The 20171-nt window shown below is 44.1% G+C and overlaps 1 long non-coding RNA gene across 2 annotated transcripts; it reads right to left on the bottom strand.

Moving 5' to 3' along the window:
• Positions 1–546: 546 nt before the first annotated feature.
• LOC308469138 lies at positions 547–20142 on the bottom strand. Of its 2 annotated transcripts, none has more exons than XR_013982015.1 (4): positions 20010–20142; positions 14811–14940; positions 9095–9158; positions 547–2038 (listed from the first exon to the last, which is right to left on the bottom strand). It is a non-coding gene; the product is annotated as an uncharacterized lncRNA (long non-coding RNA). The 2 variants fall into 2 exon arrangements; XR_013982016.1 differs by lacking the exon at positions 20010–20142 and adding an exon at positions 19662–19790.
• Between the last annotated feature and the right edge of the window lie 29 nt (positions 20143–20171).

The following is a 20171-nucleotide window of genomic DNA, read 5'->3' as shown; positions in this document are numbered from 1 at the left end:
AGATCTGGAATGTGCTTGGAGCAACCACTGGCAGGCTATAAGGGAAGGAAGGAATGTGTCCTGGTTTGTCTTTACTGGAGCTTGCGTAGAGTCAATGCAAGCCATCTATTTTCCAGTACAAAAAAGGGGGGGGGGAGGATTTTGTGTTCTGTCCCACCTGAACAGTAACCATTTCACCTTCTTCTGACAGAGCTGATAATAGCCACAAACCCCCTCTTAATCCTAGCTTAGTTACATTGTTTTCTGTGGCTATGAAGTGAGAAAATTATCTCCACCAAAATGCCTGCCTGCAAATTCTGTAATTGTTTTTCATTAAACCCAGCAGAGGCCCCCAGGCATCCATATTTCCTCATGGAAAACACTCTTTGAGTGTTACCTGCTCTGCACGCCTCGCTGCCCAATCACAATCCAGGCCCTTGATTTCTAAGTGGTTAGCAACTCAGCCACAGCGCATTTCCTGTTATTGGTTACTCTACAAGACTTTACCACCTAGGAACTGTGTTTTTCACCTCTTTTCACTGTAACTATCTCTCTCTATATAAGATAATCAACCAAGTGTTATTAAGGGCAGAGTTTTCCCATCCTGTCACAATGCAACACCCACCCACCCTGGGGATTTGCTAGTGGGTGGGTAGGAAGCAGGTGCTTAACCCTTCCCCTGACCTCTGATTGTCCCTTGCAAAATCGGTGGGCTGAAACTGAGACGTAGTACTTCATCACAAAGGTGAGATTTAAACTGTGTGCTGTCTGACCCATATCTGTTTCCCTTGGTCACTACATTATCTATATTTTTGGTTTCAGATCCCAGCTGGGGGAATAGGTTTAAAAACAACCTGTGGGTACTTTCTGAAGGAAATAATGGATGGACGGACAAAAGGGTTAAGCACCACTTCACCCTATGTTAGCACTTGATTGGAAATGTTGGGGACAGTATTCCATGCTTGCTTCACAATGAGTTGCTCAGCCTTTAGTCCCCTAATGAATAAAATGGTAATAAATCGTCTAGATAATAACCAGCCTCGATTCTGAAGTGCTTTATAAGAATCTATTCAAAAATAATACTTTGATTCCCTCAGGTGGTGGTCAAGATTCCTGTGTAAGAGATGCTTCAAGGCTCAAGATCAGCTCAGCACATGTCTTGAAAGTGACAAATCGGAATGCCATGCTTTCTAGTCATGGCCAGTTTTTAGAAGAATCTGTTTATCACAGGATAATGAACAGGAGGGAGAGAGACAGGGAAATGGAGTTGTGGTTAAGATGGTGTGAGAAAGGATGCGGAAGTTTGCTGAAAGAAACTGCATGGAGGCAGGGGATTCTCCCCCGGCCTGCTGCGTGTGTGCAGATGAACACTAGGCATATTTCCCAGCTGAAACTTTGGTTGCAGGCCTCTAGTCAAAGTGTGAGCTCCACCACACATCTACCAGCTGTAGCTGAACAACAACATAAATTAAATGCAATTTGTTAATTATTTGTAAGTATCATATGCACATTGTTGCGTCTTTCTGGCTCATTAAATGTTTTCCATTTTGTTGTTAGGTGTTGAACTTAGTTGTTCTGCCTTGGGCTGTGGAAGTTCCCGTATCTGTCTCTCTTTCTCTCTCTCTCAGTGAACTTTACCATTGGCTAGACTTCCTAAATTATATACAGGGCTTGACATACTTAACTTCCTAAATTATACGCAGGGCTCAGCAACAATCATATTTCGTTACCAACACATTTCCCCCCTCATCCAAATCAGCTTCATAGATACTGGGACAACCATATTTAAGTTGATTTCCTTATTAAGGGAAACACATGGGACGAGCAACAAAATGTTTCAGGGCGGAGTGCTTCTCTTCAGGGTGTCCCCCAGCCTGCCATGTCCTCTTCCAGGATATTCAATATCACTCTTCCTCCTCTCAAATTTCCATTCCCCTCACCCCAACTGCTGTCAGTGTTCCAAGTCCATTGGTTTCATCTTTTCAGTTGATTATTAGCCATAATGCACTTATCCAGTTGGAGTGAATCAAGCTGAAACCTCCATGAGATAGCCCGACTTCTGTAACAGAAAGAGGAAAAAATGTTTTAGAATAATGAAAGTGCACCTACAGGTTTTTCTGTCTCTCCTGAAGCCAGAAATAAAGGCTGAGGTTTGCAGTGCCTAGTGCATATAGGAATAATGGTTTTCCTGTCTTTTTCTTGAGGACCTCTCTCTTAAGGCAGATGTGTCCTCTGTTATTTGCTTTGACAGGTTCTAGTTCTATAGCAGAAAGTTTGGGACATAGAAAATTTATAGCTTTCCATGGTTCCTCTACACTGGAATGTTGTTCACACTAAAACAATAACTACAACTCATATAATACTAAGTCATATAGTCAAACCAGTAACTGAAGTTAGAGCAACTCTCCTCTGAGGAAAGATTTGGGACCTTTTAATTTAGAAAAAAGGTGGGGAGAAGATATAAAAAATCATGTATGGTATGGAGAAAATAGATATGAAGAAGTTTCCCCCCTCACAATAATACTAGAACTTGGGTTCTAGTCTTGGACAAGCAATGGACCCATCACCCAAATATGAGCCTTGCACCTATAAGCTCTCCATCTTTCCAGGATTCAATCTCAGTTTATGCAGCCTACTGCTGCATCAAGGTACCAGTTCAGTACTTTCCCCCTGACTCAGATGTAATGGAGAAGTAGTGTTGGCTATCATCTCCACTCTAAAACTCCCAACAACCACTCCTAATGGCTTAGTATGGCTTCATAGCACTGGGGAGAAAGTAGTCATCTTCTTCTTTGGCGATCACTCATAGCCAAGTAAGATTGTCTTCCATGAACACGGTCTTAACAGTGAGTCCGTAAGTGACTGTGGAAGCCAATTCTGGGTCCACATGTCCTTCCACAGGGGGGACATAGGATTCCAGACAGGAGTTGATCATGATGAGGGTTTGCCAAACGTGCCTTCCTCTTAACATGTTTCTCCCTTTCATCCTGAGTTTGAGCGTCTTCAAAGTCCATGACACCTTTGGTAAAGGCTGTTCTTCAATTGGAACGCTCACATGCCAGTGTTTCCCAGTTGTTGGTGTTTATACTACATTTTATTAGATTTGCCTTGAGAGAGTCTTTAAACCTCTTTTGTTAACCACTTTCCATTTTTAAGTTTGGAATAGAGTAGTTGCTTTGGGGAGAAAGTAGTGCCCTGTGGCAGCCCACAGCATAAACACTAGGGGGCTGAAGAGCATTCTCCCAATATTACTTTATTTACCTGACCCTGCAGGTAGGACATTGGTCCAGAAAGATACCATAGTCAATGGTACCAAAAGCTGCTGAGATATAGAGAAGAAAGAGCAGCCTGAACCTACACTGACATGGATCCAGATAATCAGTCTTATCCAGGAATGTCTGCAGCTGTTCCTCCAATCACCTTCTTCAGAAAATAATTCTTTATTACCAGACGAGAGTTCTTACAATCCATTGTTACTACCATCACCAGGTTACAGCACTGGTGACTGCTAGGTAAGGAGGGCAAAGAGGGAATGGGAAAGATATTGAACTTTTTTTTCCTAAGCAGCCTGCTCTTTGGCTTCAGGCTTCTAGTACACTTGCAATGGTGAAGCCCCCTAGCCTACGTCATCCATAGTCAAACATAATTAAAAAGATGCTAAGAAATAAAGATAATTGACTGATAGATGTAGGAATGGCTGTGATGAAATGGGAGCTCCCAAACCTTCAGCGATGACTGATTAATAGACCTATCATAAACCTGAGGTGGAAACTGTTGTATTAGACGGAATTATATACATTTCCAAAGTTTTCATGATAAGATGTTGAAAGACTGGGGAACTTTGCACAATCAAATGCTTGGAGTTTTGCAAAGCAATTTTAGAGCAGCTGTACCAATAGCTAAATTGGAATCATTAGAACGATGCACTCAAGTCTTTAGTGGGTAGGTTTTGCTAGAGGAAAGGTAAGGATCACAAAAAAGGTTTGTTTGGATGACTGAGCTTTGTGGTGAATTGTGGATTAGGGGCCTCACATTCTTGAAATCGTGCAACATCCACTACCACCCGAGAAAATGTTGTTGATAAAAAGGAATGCAGATTTGGGGAATTAGTTTATGCCTCTAAAATGTAAGCAGAAAATCTCATGAAAATAGCTGACGTGTTCTGGAATCAGTATAGCCATCCTTGAGATTTTAGTGGAGGGGTGGGGAAAATGATTCCTGCCTTCATTAGCAACAAAGCACACTTAACAAAAGGGAGTGTAGTGCCATTGAACACCACTCCACTCCACCCTGAACAAAAAAACAAGCAGCCCATTGCTAGGGGGCCTCCAAGAGAAAGGGGATAACAGCCAGCTATATTCATCTCTCGATACTCTAGCCAATGTTAATAGGCCTGGCACTAGGTTTGAGAACGGGCACTGGGCATGGTGCCTCTGATGGCTCTTTGGTGCCCCTCTGCCTTCCCCAAGCTCACCAAGGAGCGATAGGGGTAGCAGTGGAAGGGAACTGTGAAGTCCGGCAGTGGTGCTGAAAGCATCACAACTCCTTCTGCCAACACTCTTTCAGCCCAGTGCTATGAAGAACAAGGCAGCTGCTGCCAGCACCTTCATTATGCCCAATGCCTCTCTGCCTCCCATCCTTGATACAGCGTATTCCAAGGTTTGGGGACCAGAGGCATTGGGGATAATCAGAGCATTTTTTCAGCTGGAACTCATCAGAACTCAGTTCCAGCCCATCTCAGGTGGGCGCCATTGTCATTATAAGAGAACAAGGTGAGTTCTGGCACCTCTTTTTCTAGAAAAAAGCACTGAGGATAATGAAGCTGGTAACAGCGGCAACCACATGCTCCAGCACTTCTCTTTACAGTGCTCTACTTCCTGGGTCAGGATGTCACCAGCACTCCATGTATCAGCACACGCTTGAGGTGGTAGACATTTTTGCCTACCTGGGTTCCACCATAACCAAGAACCTCTTGTCGACGCTGAGCTGGACAAGCTTATTAGCAAGGCAGCTATGGCAGTGGCTCACTTCTTCAAAAGGGTATGGGAAAATGTGGTGCTAACGTTTGGACCAATACCAAAATGAAGGTCTACCAAGTTTGCGTGTTGAGCATGGGGCTTCATGGAAGTGAGTTTTGGGCAGCTTATAACCACCAGGAGCGACGCCTCAACGCCTTCCACATGCGCTACATCAGGAAGATTTGGGGCATCACATGGCAGGACAGTGTCTCAAACAAAGATACGCTCTTCTCCTAAGCCCACATTCCCAGCATGTTTGCACTCCTGTCTCAGCGACATCTACGCTGGCTTGGTCATGTACACAGAATGGAAGATGTCAGGATCCCCAGGGACGTGCTCTACAGGGAGCTGGCTTCAGTCACAGGCAAACCAACACTGTGTTACAAAGATGTCTGCAAAAGTGACATGAAGGCTGGCAACTTCAACCCCCACCGTCTGGGAATCACTTGCTGACAACTGCAGTGCCTGGAGACAGACAGACAGACAGGTTGTGCATTCATACCATGACTGCTGGGAGGAGTGCAAAGAGAAGGAACAGCATGGTGCAGCTGCAGCTGCACAACCAGTCGCCTTCATCTGTCCTAGCTTCAACAAAACATGTCTCTCCTGCATCAGTCCCTACAGCCACAGCAGGTGCTGTAACCTTCCAACAGTTTGACTTCACCCCCAAAGGCACACTCCTCCATTGTCAACTGAGACAGATAGATGCCCAACAACAACAACAACAACAACATGGTTAAAAATAAAGGAAGCTGGTGTTAGCCAGAGTGGAGCATTTGCCCACCAAGCTTACAATGGGCCTATTAGCCCCAGTCATGGCTACATGTGCTGATTTATGCACAGTGCTGATTATGCATATTTGCATACCAAGCAAGGTTTTTCAAAAAGAAAGGAAGTAGTGAGACAGTCAGGGGGCAGAAGGGACAAAGCAATGCTGCCTTTTGAGATACTCCCAGTATCACTTCCAGGACATTACAAGAGAGAAAGAAGATTAAAAATAAAATTGCTCATGCGTTAGTGAACAGAAGGGTGCTGCTTTTCCCCATTGGCAAAACATCACAGATTAAGTCCTCTGAAAGCAAAACATCCCAATAGCTACTTCAAGGTAGCTGGATCCAACTCAACAAATGTTGCAATTTTTGTGCTATAAAATTATCACCTGGAAAGGCTTGTACATTAGAAGATCTCAGAAAGCTCCACACATAGTCTGTGTCTCTTATCCCAAGAAAATATATGTTGTGTGATTACATCCTCAGTGCCACTAATGCAGGGGTGGAGCACCCTTGGCCCTCTAGATGTTACTGAACTACAAATCTTATCAGTCACAGCAAGCATGGCTAACGGCCAGGGAGGATGGAAATTGTAGTTCAGCAGCACCTGGAGGGACAAATGTTCCCCACCCCGCACGAAGATCTTGTGCCAACTTCACATGCTGTTGGTTATATATGGGCTCACTCACTTCATCTCTTTTCTTGCCTTACTATTGTTAACCCTGATGCAATCTTATGTCTGTGCCAACTGTGGTTCCTTCTCCCTTTTAGCTAATACATTTTGCTTATCCTGGTTTGTGTTCCTCAGGATTGTTGCAGCTGAATGCACATGCACACAGTGGCTTATCATTACATATTTATTTATATAATTTATATACAAATCTGTGCTCTCTCCGCAAACTGCTCAAAGGAACATAGGATGTTCCCTTATACTAAATCAGACCATTGGTCCATCTAGTTCAGGATTAACTGGTAGAAGCTCTCCAAGTTTCCAGTAGCCCCAATTTTTTTGTTGGAACCTCCATCACAAATATTGTGCGCATAAGACCATTCAGCAGTCACAGAAAACGTATAATTATTGTGGAGATAAACCAAGTTAAGTAACTGAGGGTCAGAAGTCCCACAGGCTGGGTAGAAGGACTATTGCAGAGAGAGAAGAATGAGCATTCTGCAAAACAGCTACAATTTCTGCTGAGAGCTTTCAGGTTTTTTTAAAAAAAGCGATTTCTCTTCTTTTGACCACAACAAGCCTTCACAATCAATGCTGCTGCAATGATACCCTTTCAACTCTACTTGGCTGAACATTCTCTCCAAGTAAAAAAAAAAATTATTAAAAAGCTGATTGGTGCCCTGATGTGCGGGTGCGACACAAATTAATGATAGCATTGTAATGCCTCCTGGCAAAAGTAATCTAGATTCCTGTTTGCTAATGGAAACTCGCAGGAAGCAAATTGAGTCATTGATGTCTCAACAAAATTGTTAGCCCATTGTTTGACAGCAGAAGCAAATGCACATTTTTGTTGTGTACGGCTTTCTGCTGTTGTTGTTACTGCTGCTGCTGTTAATTTTAAAACTCATTCTGTTCATCTTGATGTAGGATATACATAGAAGGTGAACACTGCAGTCAAATATAAAGCAAATACCCATAAAACCAGCGGCAGATAGAAAAATGTTTTGGGGGAACACTGGACAAATCCTGAAATGCAGCATATTCTGCCACTTGCTTGAAGGATAAAGAATACCACCAGGGTGGAATGGGAGCAATGAAGCCTTGGCATTTTAGAAGTTGTCAAGTACTTAAGCACCAGAGAACAGAAGCATCACATTATGTCAGCTGTTACTCTTTCCCTAATCAGTGAATATTAATGCAGTGTTATCTTGAAGAAAACGGATCACCGAGAAACAGAGTGTATTAAAAGCAGGATGTGTTCTCTGGCATTATATAATTTTCCCTGGGATTTTTATTTTTACCCTGTTGACAGACAGTGTAACAACTTTTTGAATCAAGTAAAAAAATAAAAGACAATCAACCCATAGCTTCTACAGTGCAAAGAGTGGTGATGCAAGCTGTGGGGATATAATGACTCCTTGTGATAACATTCCACAATAATCTTAAGACCAACACAAATATTTCTCAGTTACGCTGTGCTCTGCTGAATTCCTGCCCTCTGTTCAACAGGAAGAGGAGCGAGGATACACAGCGAAGGGTTCCCAAACCCCACTACTTTTGGGAGGATCTGCTGCCAAAGACGATTTTCTGTAGAACTACTGTATAATAAATCTCAAATCCTACCCAGAAGCTAAGATTTCTATATGTCTGAGGCTGCAACCCATGTATTTATTCTTAAAATGTCTTAAGCAGAAGTTTCCAGGGTGGTGTACAAAAGTGTGTATGAAACTATTCACATATGAATACTACATGCCGACAATAAGCAGCACGATAAAAACATAACTCTAAGTAGCAGAGGAGGCAGTTTTAATTAAGATACCATCTCAAATGCCTGAACAAGTAGGAAGATATTTGCCTGGTGATGTTAAAAAGCACCAGACAGGTCGTCTTCGGGAGGGCATTCCGAAGTTGGGACACAGAAAAGGCCCTCTCTCTTTTGTGCAAAATGTATCTCTGTTAAGAGCCTTTGGTGCATGGCGGTTAGAGTGTTGGACTAGGACATGGGAGACCAGAGTTCAAATCAGCCTTGAAGCGCAGTATGTGGCTGCAGATCATTCACTGTATCTCAGCCCAGTTCACAGGACTGTTGTGAAGAGGGGGTGGGGAGAGCCATATACATTACCTTCAACTTCTTGGAAGAAAGGTGGGATATAAACGGAAGAAGAAAAAAATTGGAGAAGGGCCTCTGCAGAAGACCTTAAGACACGGTGATATAAGGAGAGGCATTTCTTCAGGTACCCGAGTCCCAAGCACCTAAAATTGGGCTCAGAAGCAAATGGAATTCAAACAGGTATAATATGAGCAATCCTGGATATACCAGTCAAGATTCTGACGGCTAAGCAAGCGCTGCACTAACTGAAGCTTCCAGGGCATCTTACAGGCAGTCCCAGGTATATAACACATTGCAGAAATCCAGCTGGGAATTTACCAGAGTATGAATCACCATAGCAAGGCTATCTCTGTCCAGGAATAATTGCAGCTGGCAAACCAGCTGAAGCTCCTTCAAAGGCACTCTGAGCTACCCAAGACATTTGGTGCTTGAGTGACAATGCTGGATCTTCCAAAACTATGTACCTGTGCTCTTTTGGGGGAAGTACAACCCCATGGGGAACTGGTTGAACACCCATTTCAGTCCCACACGAGAACTACCAGCTCACCGTGCCTCTGACTTGTCAGGATTTCACTTCAGTGCACTGGCAGTCATCCAAGCGGGCAGTTGTTCTACGAAGAAAAATTATGAGGGTTTTTGTTTGGTTTCAGAGATCAAAATGTAGGCAGGCTGACATGGAAGCTAATCACTCATTTAGTTTACATTCCTTAGTGGGGCAAGTGTTGGGGAGGGGGACATGGAATGAAATGCTTTATCAAGGGAAATACTTCACCCAGCATGCCATCCATTTTATGGAATTCAGTACATCAAGGGGAATAATAAAAACTCTGGACATTTTGGGTTATAAGCTGAAGTCGGGTGACTTTATGACTGATTACCACATTTTTAGATATATAAAAATCGGGGTTCCTTTACTTACTTTAGGGCATGTACAGAACACCTTGTAATAAGGAAGGTTTGAATGTTGCACTAAGTGAACCAGGCATAGGCAAACTTGGCCCTCCAGATGTTTTTCAGACTACAACTCCCATCATCCCTAGCTAACAGGACCAGTGTTCAGGGATGATGGGAGTTGTAGTCCCAAAACATATGAAGGGCCGAGTTTGCCTGTGCCTGAAGTGAACCAAGTCCTTCCTTGTAGCCCTCCTTTCCAATTTATTCCTAAAGGGAAATCGATTTCTTCCCCACTCAAAGGCAGTGCATTTCCCCTCTACTGGGTTTTCCGGAGTCTTTAATAGTGGCAACACGGGTAGAAATTCAGCTGGTAAAGATTTTGGTCACAACACCTCTTTATTCATGGGAAAGCATCATGCGCTGAAATTCTGCCTGTCATGCAACTGCTAAAGGACAAGTGTTCTGTCAGAAAATTAAGTGAAAGTTTCAAGCTACTGTGGTCTATTGTCAGCTTTCAGCTTTGAAGCCATAAGACATCATTTTAGAATCTCTGTATGTCACCAGTTTCCTCAAAGGTACAACCATTTGGTTCGAAGTGATGTCCATGCTCCTTCTTTGAATATAGGACAGCAGCTGTCATGAGTCTCCAGTTTTTGCACCCCCTATGGACCTGGGATAGCTCAGCCGGTAGAGCATGGGGTGCTTAATCTCAGGGTCCTGGGTTCAAGCCCCACATTGGGCAAAAGATTCCTGCATTGCAGGGGGTTGGACCAGATGACCCTTGCGGTCCCTTCCAACTCTATGAAATGCTGGACTCCAGTTCCCATAAGTCTCAGCACATAGGGCCAATAGTCACGGGTGAAAGAAACTAGTCCAGCAACATCTGGAGGGATGCTGGTTCCCCAACCCTGCCCTAAGTCCCTGCAAGAGGCCTGTGTGATATTTCAATCATGGCTGCAGTCCTGTACTCAGGCACCCTAAATGTCACTGAAGGTAATGAGAGTTAAATGGTCTTTCTGTGTGTAGAATTCTATTCTTATTGTTATTATATTATTTACACTGATATCTCACAATTTTCTCCAAGGAACTCAATATGGTGTGCATTGTTCTCCCCCTCTTCAATTCATCTCCACAAAAAACGCTTTGTTAGGTTAGGCTGAGAGGCAGTGGCTTCACCAAAGATCACCCAGTGAGCTTCATGGCTGAGTGGCGATTTGAACTCTAGTCTCCCAGGTCCAACACTCTAACCACTACACAGCACTGGCTTGTAGACCAGATCTCTACTGAAACATTCGATTTTAAAAAAAAACAACAACTATTGGTACATAAACCTTGCTTATGTGTGACTGGACCTAAAAGCTCTTCTGCCTTCATAGCAATGCTTGGATGGATATCAGGTTCCCCTCCCCCCAAGGAACTAATGTCCCTTCTGAAACTTAGGTAACTAACTTTCTGCATGACAAAAGTGCTATACTGTATAGGAGACCCACAAGTACATAGACATACTCTTGAGTACATCACAGAGCTTCCTACATTTGATCAAAGATGGGTTTTTTCCCTGATGTCTGAAATATTAACATGCTAGTCTGCTCCTTAGTTACTGTTCTATTTGTGCCTGTTGCAGCATAATATTGAGCGCTGGCAAAGAATGTGCAGCTGAACGCCAAACAAAATAGTTGAGATTGGCATAAAAAACAAGACTTCTTACTGCATGTTTTGTCCTGACCTCCCCCACCCTTCTCCTGAGAACCAGTTTTTTTCCTTTTGTGTAAAAGTGGGGGGGGGGGCAACAGAGTGAGCAGAGAGGGGAGGATTTGCCTTTCGGCTTGTCCCATGTTTGTAGATTGATGTTCACTCCAGCATAGTGCAGGTGCAGGGAAAGTACACAGCCTCCAAACAATTTTGTTTTGTTTTTAATGTGCAAAATAGAGGGGCAGTGTTGTGGCTTGCTTTCTGTATTTTGTTTTTGCTTAAATGGGACAGGCTGGTTGCTTCGGTGATAATTGCGTGGAAAAATAAAAGAACATCCTTTTAAAAGCGGCATAATTCACTGGGAGGTTCTCCTGCACATGCCCCATTGAAATCAATAACAGCTGTGCAGGAACCTTCTCCTGCCCATGTCAGTAGGGAAGCCGTTTCTCTCTGGTTAGAATTTTGCTTGCACTAATGCTACAAGAGCAGATGAAGCTCCCGTTCAATGCCCTGTGCTAATATGCATCGTTAACATTTTCTACTAACAGAGCCCCATTGCTTAGATGGACTTGGAATCCCTTATCTGCTTTTGTGGAATGCAAAAACATATGAAAACCTAAGCACACACAACAGAGCACAATGCCTGTTCGGATCCGTTCCTCCGCAGAGATTTATGGACCTCTCATCTTTTAAAAAACCTTTTTGGAACAAACTGGCTGGATGTGTTGAAAACACATGTGGATGGGGGCAAATTCAACTGGATACAATTTCATTATCCAGAAATAAATATTAAGAATGTAAGAGGAGGCCTGCTGAATGAATCAGACCGCAAGACTATCTAGTCCAGCTTGCTGCCTCCACAATAGCCAAGTAGAAGGCTTTGTGGAAGCCACAAGCAGGACATGAGTGTAACAACAGTACTCTCTTCACCTGTGATTATCAGTATGCTGCCTCTGAATCTGGAGAGTCCGTATAACTGTAGGAGGTGTCTGGACTGGGGACCATAAGTTATGAAATAAAGGTGATTTTCCTTGAACTTTATTTGTCTGTTGTTTATCAGAATACCCCTGCTTACTTCATAACTAGTGCCTGATAGACTTATTACGTGTTAAAGCAACCTAACCAAGTGGCCGTTGCCACCCTATTCTGGCAGCAAATTCCATCAATGAATTATGGGTGTGAAAGAGTACTTTCCTCTAATCAAGTGAAATTCCAGATGAAATGAAGGTTTGTTTAAAGGCACTCTTTGCTAAATGTTACATTCCTTAGGACTCTTTCACTTTTAGAAAAGGAAAAAAGTATAGAATTGTATTAAAAACATATACAATTATTTTGGGCTTGGGAAACATGAACTGAAATCTGGAAAATTTGCCCCTATCAGTAACTACTTTTCTAAAACAATTTTACTGAGCTGTTACCTAAGGGAACAAGTATTGGGAGTGGGTTGCAGCAATTAAAGCCCAGAAGGCTAAACAGTTGTTTAGTGGAAGCAGGCAGAGAAAAATATGTATATGCATCTACAATTCTACATAGTGGCAGTGGTTAAGTTAAGAAGAAAGAAGGGTTGGTTTGGTTAGTTGGTTTGCTTGCCTCTCTCCCTTCTCATGGGGCTGACTGCATGCCTTCAGGCCATGCCATCACAGAGAGCATTGACTTATTTTACACAGTTTGTGGATGAACTGTTATTAGCAGAACCAGTAGAGTGGGCTGCAGGATAGCTGAATATGAAAAAGGACTAGATAAATTCAAATAGAAGGATGAATAGCTATTAGAAAGTTATAAAGATCCATCCTAGTGCATTAACGTTATGAGATATTCATAGCTGCTGCTGCACGCTTTTCTATCTCTTCTTCTAAACCTCTGTTATAGGCATGGCCAAACTTGGCCCTCCCGCTGGTTTGGGACTACAATTCCCATCATCCCTGAGCACTGGTCCTGTTAGCTAGGGATGATGGGAGTTGTAGTCTCAAAACAGCTGTGGGCCAGGTTTGGCCAGGCCTGCTCTATTACAACATACCTGCACTGTACAGCTCCCACCCTTCCACCTCATATCATTGGCTGGAAGGGCAGGCACAGGGTGATGATGTCATATCACGAGTTGTATAGTTGTTAGCTTTGCAGACTGAGGACCCGCCTTTAGCTCAGATATGCATCTGGGGACCCACTTCCTATTTTCTTGCTGTGTATTTGTATGGTTGTTGTGCTGCTGCCATCACCTACCTTAGGTCATTCTGTCATCCAGTAGCAGATCCCAACCCACCTGCTGTTATAGTGGACTTGTAAGGGCAGAGGACAAATAAAGGCAGAAAATCAGGAAGCTGAGAACCTTATGGCATTTCTGTAGTGATTTGGTGAATTCCTTTTAGCTCCACCTTGAAATTTCTCAAATACCATGTGCAGCTTTTAGCTACATTTCTGCTTCCCTTCTTAGCCTCTTGTTTACTTAAGTGCCCCAACTGAAAGCTTTGCATAAAGTTCCTCATGTATCCAGATACATTCGTGGTCAAAAAGTCAGATCCAAATGGAATATTTATGAAATCCAGTAGGGCTGGTAGCACATGTCTGAAAAACTGGCAGAAATTCATAGTATTGTATGATGAAAGTTTTGCTGGATAAAGGGCGATGAGGAATGTTTTTCTGTCATTCATGTGGTGGACAGATGAGCAGTGGATTCACTAGGGCAATTATACTAACCAAAACACAGTTGGTAAGGGCATAGCTCTTGTTTCATGCCATTCCTTTACCTCTGAAACATGGATCTTAAAAAGTAAACTTTGCAACAGGGACAAAACATCCTGGAACATGGAGGAATCTGGAGATCAGATACTGCAATTGCTGCTGAAGCCATTAGTTGTGCAAGCTCAGTTTCACAAGGATAGGGAATCAGAGGATCCCAAAGCAGTACATAGCAACATAGGAAGCTGCCTTATATTGAGTCAGACCAGGGTTTCCCAAATTTGGGCCTTGAGCTGTTGTTGGACTACAATTCCCATCAGTCCTTAGCTAGAAGGACCAGTGGTCAGGAATGATGGGAATTGTAGTCCAAAAACAGCTGGAGACCCAAGTTTGGGAAACTCTGAATCAGACCATCTACCTCAGCATTGTCTATATCACTGGCAGATGCTCTCCAAGGTTACAGGCAGGAGACTATTCTTTCTCTGCCTGGAGATGGCAGATATTGAACCTGGGACCCTCTGCAATGCAAACCATGTGCTCTACCACTGACCATGGACCACACATGGAATTATTTTACATTTGTTTACTCTCACTTCATTTTGGCATTTATAGCACCAATCCATCGAAGGAACCAATTTCTTTTTAATCTTTCTGCATTCGGTGCCTTTATTTGTTCTTCCTCTAGATTTACTATTGGCAGAACTGATAGCTTGCAACTCTGTAATGGGTTTATATATTTACAAAAGCTTTATTTTTAATTTAATGTTGGGTTTTTTTTGTTTTTTTTTGAGAATACAAATACCAAACAACATTTGGTTTAAGAAATAACGCACAACGAAGTGGTGCACAAAGAGCATTCTCAATACAAACACAGTGTCACATACCAAAACTCAAATGTAACACGGTTGCTGGTACCGGCATCCCTGGGAAGCCAGCCGAGCTGTTGGGAAAGGGGCAGGCGTTTATAATGAAAAGAAACAAAGTCAAAGCGAAGTTACTACCTTTTGATATGCCTCCCACAACCCTTCAATGTTGAGTCAGTCGTTCTGACTGTCCCAATTTTATTCATCCAACTATTTCAACAGGGCAGGACTGGGACTTTCCAATGGTTCGCTATTTCTGTGCATAGAGCTGCTAACAACAAGGCAATCATATTTTTTATGCATTACCCCCCCAAATTCCTTTGGGGAAAGAAAAAATGATGGATTAACTACTAAATGTTAACCTGTTGACCCTAGACCTTATTCTAGGGTCAAATATGGTTAAAATCAGCTTATACTCATTGGTTACTATGGGTTGTGAAATACAGTAATTTTTTTGTATTTTTTTTGCTGCTAGTAAGCCAGTAACCATATTACTAAGTCAAACTCAGAAAAGACCCATTGAAACCAATGATCATTACTACGGTAATTTAAGTCCATTGGTTTTAATGAGTATGATTAGTCAGATATAGAAATAATCCACATTCTAACCTGCATTAGTTTTGTTCATTAACTACTAATAAATGTGCAAGGCCCATACCGGAGTGTGGCGCTAGGTTTCAAGACCAATGAGCATAGCCTTACAGAATAACGGCACATTTTGAAACTTGTGCTTTGCCTTGATTCTGAAGGCTGCAAAAGACTGCATGTTTTTCCTGGAAGCTGTATGCAGCCCTCTTTGCAACAGCACTCCACTGTTGTTTGTTAAGGAGGACAAAGTCTAGGGATGTCCTTGGCCTTATGGGTTAAATGAGTAACAGTTCAATGCCTTGTTTTTGCAATGTTCTACTTTACCCAGGAACTATACATATTTCTTGAAATTATGAGTAAAGCAGATCATTGCAGAAGGGGGGGGAGGGGGCTTATAATGTCCGGCGTATACTCAAGGGTAGCAAACACAAGTATCTTACTGCCTTTTAGGCAGTCAGCCCCACTGGCTTTAGTGCTGCTTATTCCCAGGGTAGGTGTGTGCTTCGGATTGCAAACCAAAGCAACTTGCTTGAAAGCATTTCCCACTAAAATCCATTGGAGGTTACTTCCACTTAATTGGCTGGACCCAGACTTAGTCATGTTTAGAGTAAAACCATTGAAATCAGTAGAAATTCAGGTAGTTGTGGCTAACCCAATTCCCATGGATTTCAGTGGGTCTGCTCAAAGCATATGTTTAAAACTTTAAAATTTCAAAATTCCGGAAGATGCACGGGGAGTTGCTGACCAAATACAAACCCACCCACAATCTCACGCTCACTATGGCTCCAATAGCAGAAACACTTACTGCTATTTTAAGGTATTTTAAAGCATCATGTATAATAATTAATAGTAATATATGATAATATTTCATAGGTCCACAAATGTTTTAGACTTTAGAGTACTGTACCTTAATCCTGATGCTCAGCTCTTTAATGCATTTCCTGGTTTTTTTTTTAAGGTACCATTGCTCAGTCCCTTCTCCTGCCAACCTAGCAGTTCGAAAGCATGTCAAAGTACAAGTAGATAAATAGGTACCATTACCTCTCCGGCGGGAAGGTAAACGGCGTTTCTGTGCTCTGCTCTGGTTCGCCAGAAGCGGCTTAGTCATGCTGGCCACATGAACTGGAAGCTGTATGCCGGCTCCCTCGGCCAATAAAGCGAGATGAGCGCCGCAACCCCAGAGTCAGCCACGACTGGACCTAATGATCAGGGGTCCCTTTACCTTTACCGTATTTTAAAGCACTCTGTATAATGATACCACATGCCATTTGATAGATCCTGCAGTGCCATAGAATGTCTTTACTTTTTCAGCTGGAAAGAACCTACTGTTCAGCCCTCAGATGCCTTTCTGACTCTTCTAAAGCTTATGAGAGCATGTGTTTCCAGTAGCTCTTGGCTAAAGAGAAGCAAGTTTTCAAAAAGGCTTGTTTCAAGCAAGACTAACTGTTGAGCAATCCTCACCCATCCATCCTCCAGCGATGCGTGACCAGCATAGCCAACAAATGCTGATGTAATAGCCCCCAAAGTACAAACACTCTCTTTTATTGTTGTTAAACAGGCCCACTATTCACTGCTTAGGTGGTCAGCTTGTTCCAACCTTTGACCTTTTACCAAAGACCCATTCCATTCAACTCACACTTTCCTCCTGCATGCCTTTGCCCTCTGTCACTGACTTCTGCATTTCGGATTGCTGTATGGGGCTAGTATTTCATGGGCATCTCAGATAAACTGGGCTTACAGATGAACTACTGTGTGCTTAAGATATGGCTGGATGCAAGCAATCATCTGGCTGACAAGAGGGCCCAGCTGCAGCTGAACTCTTGAGAAGGGAAACGAGTGCCTTTAATTAAAGCTCACCTAGTGGAGCATATTGCTTAGCCACAGCATGAAAAGAAAATGAACGAGTGAGAAATACGTTAGAAGCAGACTGAAAGCAATAGGAAAAAGATTTGAGCAAATGGTGGGTTTTGTCTTCGTCCGCAAGTTAGTTTTAAATTCTGCTGAGAAGTTAAAACAAATTGTTGTCTGATGCAGCAAAGCTGAAGGGTGTAAAGATTCCCCTCATGTCTCTACCAATGCTCAGGGTGAAGAATTGCAGATTCTTGAGAAAAGACCAGGATCTTAAAAGGTATGTGTTGGTCATGGTTCAGCTTTAAGTGGAGGGAGCAAAGGCCAAAGAAGACCTACCAAAGCAACCTTACATGCTTTAAAATTAGGTGTTACGTACCATAGGCATTGGTGCACCCACAGCAGGGTTAGCCAATCATACCCTAAGTAATCCATATGTTATTGAACCCCAACTCCCACTTTCCCAGATTTTTACTGGCTGCCAGTTGCTACCTTTGGTCAGGCAAAATAGGGGCCTGGCGGGGAGGCTAAAAATTACTTTACCTAGTGCAGAAATGACTTCAGAGCAACCCATTGCAATGGCACACGGGGTTTACAGTGGTTTCTTCAATAAAAAACGAACAAAAGCACTATGATTTACAACTGTAAGAAAAATATTGCACATTGCATATATAGCTGGGACTCGCTCTCCAAGTCCGACCAACCCCTACCCCCTCTGCCCACGCAAAAGCTCTCTCTACCACACCGCACCCTGACAAGAGGCCCCTGCAAGCCACCTCTTGCTCTCCGACCTATCGGCCACCCCCCTGCCTGCGGAAAACCTGAGACTCCACTATAGCAGGCCCATGCACTGCAAACTTCCTCACTCTCCGTGACCCACCCTCTGCCTGCACAGTTTTGAGGAGGAAGAGGAGCTTGAATACGTGAAAAAAGGCATCCCATTTGAAGTCCAAACAGGGCATGGGACAGTTTTCTCCAAAAAAGGACGTTCACGTTTTTCTAGGGACAGGTAGCAACCCTAGCTGGGACTGATGAGAGTTGGAGTCGAACACATCTGGAGAACACCCAGTTCTAGGGAAACGTTATAGATGCTCTGCTGGTCTGTCAGCTGTGAATCAAAATATGGCACAATGGGTTGTTCAAAGTGTGTCATGTCATAAGGAATAGACATGCCATACTTTAATGCTATATAATGTGGTGGTGCTTTGTTTCTGTAGATAACATACATTCAAATGCACATACAGTATTGTACTGTATTTGCTGTTTTGCTTGAACAGATGTCCAGGCTAGCTAGCTTCCCATGTGCCAGCATTATTGTGAAGCCTGGCAACCCATGAAGGGTTCAGCTACTGTGTCGAAGTACATTTCTGGCAGCACCCATATCATTTCCTGGATTATCTTCCTACCCCAACCCATGCCACCCCTGCAAATACACATGTTGAGTCACCTCTGGCATGGCAGCAGTAAGAAAACAGAAGCCATCAGACCTGAGGGGAGGGCTATAGCTCTGTGGCAGAGCATCTGCCTTGCATGCAGAACGCCCCACATTCAATCTGTGGCATCTCCGAGTAGGGCTGGTTGGGACTTGCTGCCTGAAACACCCAGAGAGCTGCTGCCAATCAATGTAAGGTAAAGGACGGTTAAGTCCAGTCAAAGGCGACTATGGGATTGTGGCGCTCATCTCGCTTCCAGGCCGAGGGAGCCGGCGTTTGTCCGCAGACAGCTTTCTGGGTCATGTGGCTAGGACTAAACTGCTTCTGGCGCAACGGGACACCATGACGAGTGCCAGGAAACGCTGTTTACAGTAGACAATACTGAACTAAAGTAAAGGTAAAGGGACCCCTGACCTTTAGGTCCAGTTGTGACAGACTCTGGGGTTGCGGCGCTCATCTCGCTTTATTGGCCAAGGGAGCCGGCGTACAGCTTCCGGGTCATGTGGCCAGCATGACTAGGCCGCTTCTGGCAAACCAGAGCAGCGCATGAAAACGCCGTTTACCTTCCCGCCAGAGTGGTACCTATTTATCTACTTGCACTTTGACATGCTTTCGAACTGCTAGGTTGGCAGGAGCAGGGACCGAGCAATGGGAGCTCACCCCGTCACGGAGATTCGAACTGCCGACCTTCTGATCGGCAAGTCCTAAGCTCTGTGGTTTAACCCACAGCGCCACCCACGTCCCATAATACTGTACAGTGGTGCCTCGCAAGATCCGTTCTGTGAGTCTCTTCGTCTAGCGTTTTTTTCGTCTTGCGAAGCAACCCTATTAGCGGCTTAGCGCTATTAGCGGTTTAGCGGCTATTAAAGGCTTAGCGGCTTAGAAAAAGGGGGGGGGGAGCGAAAAAAATCTCAAGACTCGCAAGACATTTTTGTCTTGCGAAGCAAGCCCATAGGGAAATTCGTCCTGCGAAGCGCATCGAAAAACGGAAAACCCTTTCGTCTAGCGGGTTTTTCGTCTTGCGAGGCATTCGTCTTGCGGGGCACCACTGTACTGAACTAGGCAGTCCTAATAGTGAGACTCAGTACAGTATAGGCCATGCAGCTTCATTCTTACATACATCAGGCCCTCCTATTAGGCAGTGAAGCAAGCCACCTCAGGCAGCCAATTTTGTGTGTCCTATCCTGCAGAGGCAGGAAAGTCAACCCTTATCAACCCTTGCAGGATAGTTATCGACATGTATGTATGTGCCAGAAAATTGGGACCCCCCCCCCCGGTCAAATGGAGCCAATGGAGCGCGTGGTGGCTTTTTTTCCTTTTCTTCCTCCCTCCACCTCCTAACAAGAAGGGGAAATTTGAACACAGGACCAGCCAGGCGTTCGCGCTCACACGTGGCTGGGGCCGAGCGAGGCCCCCACTCCCTCCCCTCCCCTCCCGAAAAAGCCCCTCACGCCTTCTTCGCCGGTACCTGCTGCCTGATTAGCATAAGGCACGCCCCCGGGCGCGCTTAGCCGCCCAATGGGAGGCGGCGCTTGGAGAGCGGGGCGGAGGAGGAGGGCACATGCCAGAGCTACGGCGCGGGGCGGGGCCTTGGGAGCGGTTGTGTTGTGCGGGTGGCGGCGTTGGCCAG

The sequence above is a fragment of the Podarcis pityusensis genome (assembly GCF_964106645.2).
Source record: "Podarcis pityusensis genome assembly, contig: HAP1_SCAFFOLD_156, whole genome shotgun sequence".
Classification (NCBI taxonomy): domain Eukaryota; kingdom Metazoa; phylum Chordata; class Lepidosauria; order Squamata; family Lacertidae; genus Podarcis; species Podarcis pityusensis.
This window is presented reverse-complemented; position numbering and strand designations above follow the sequence as displayed.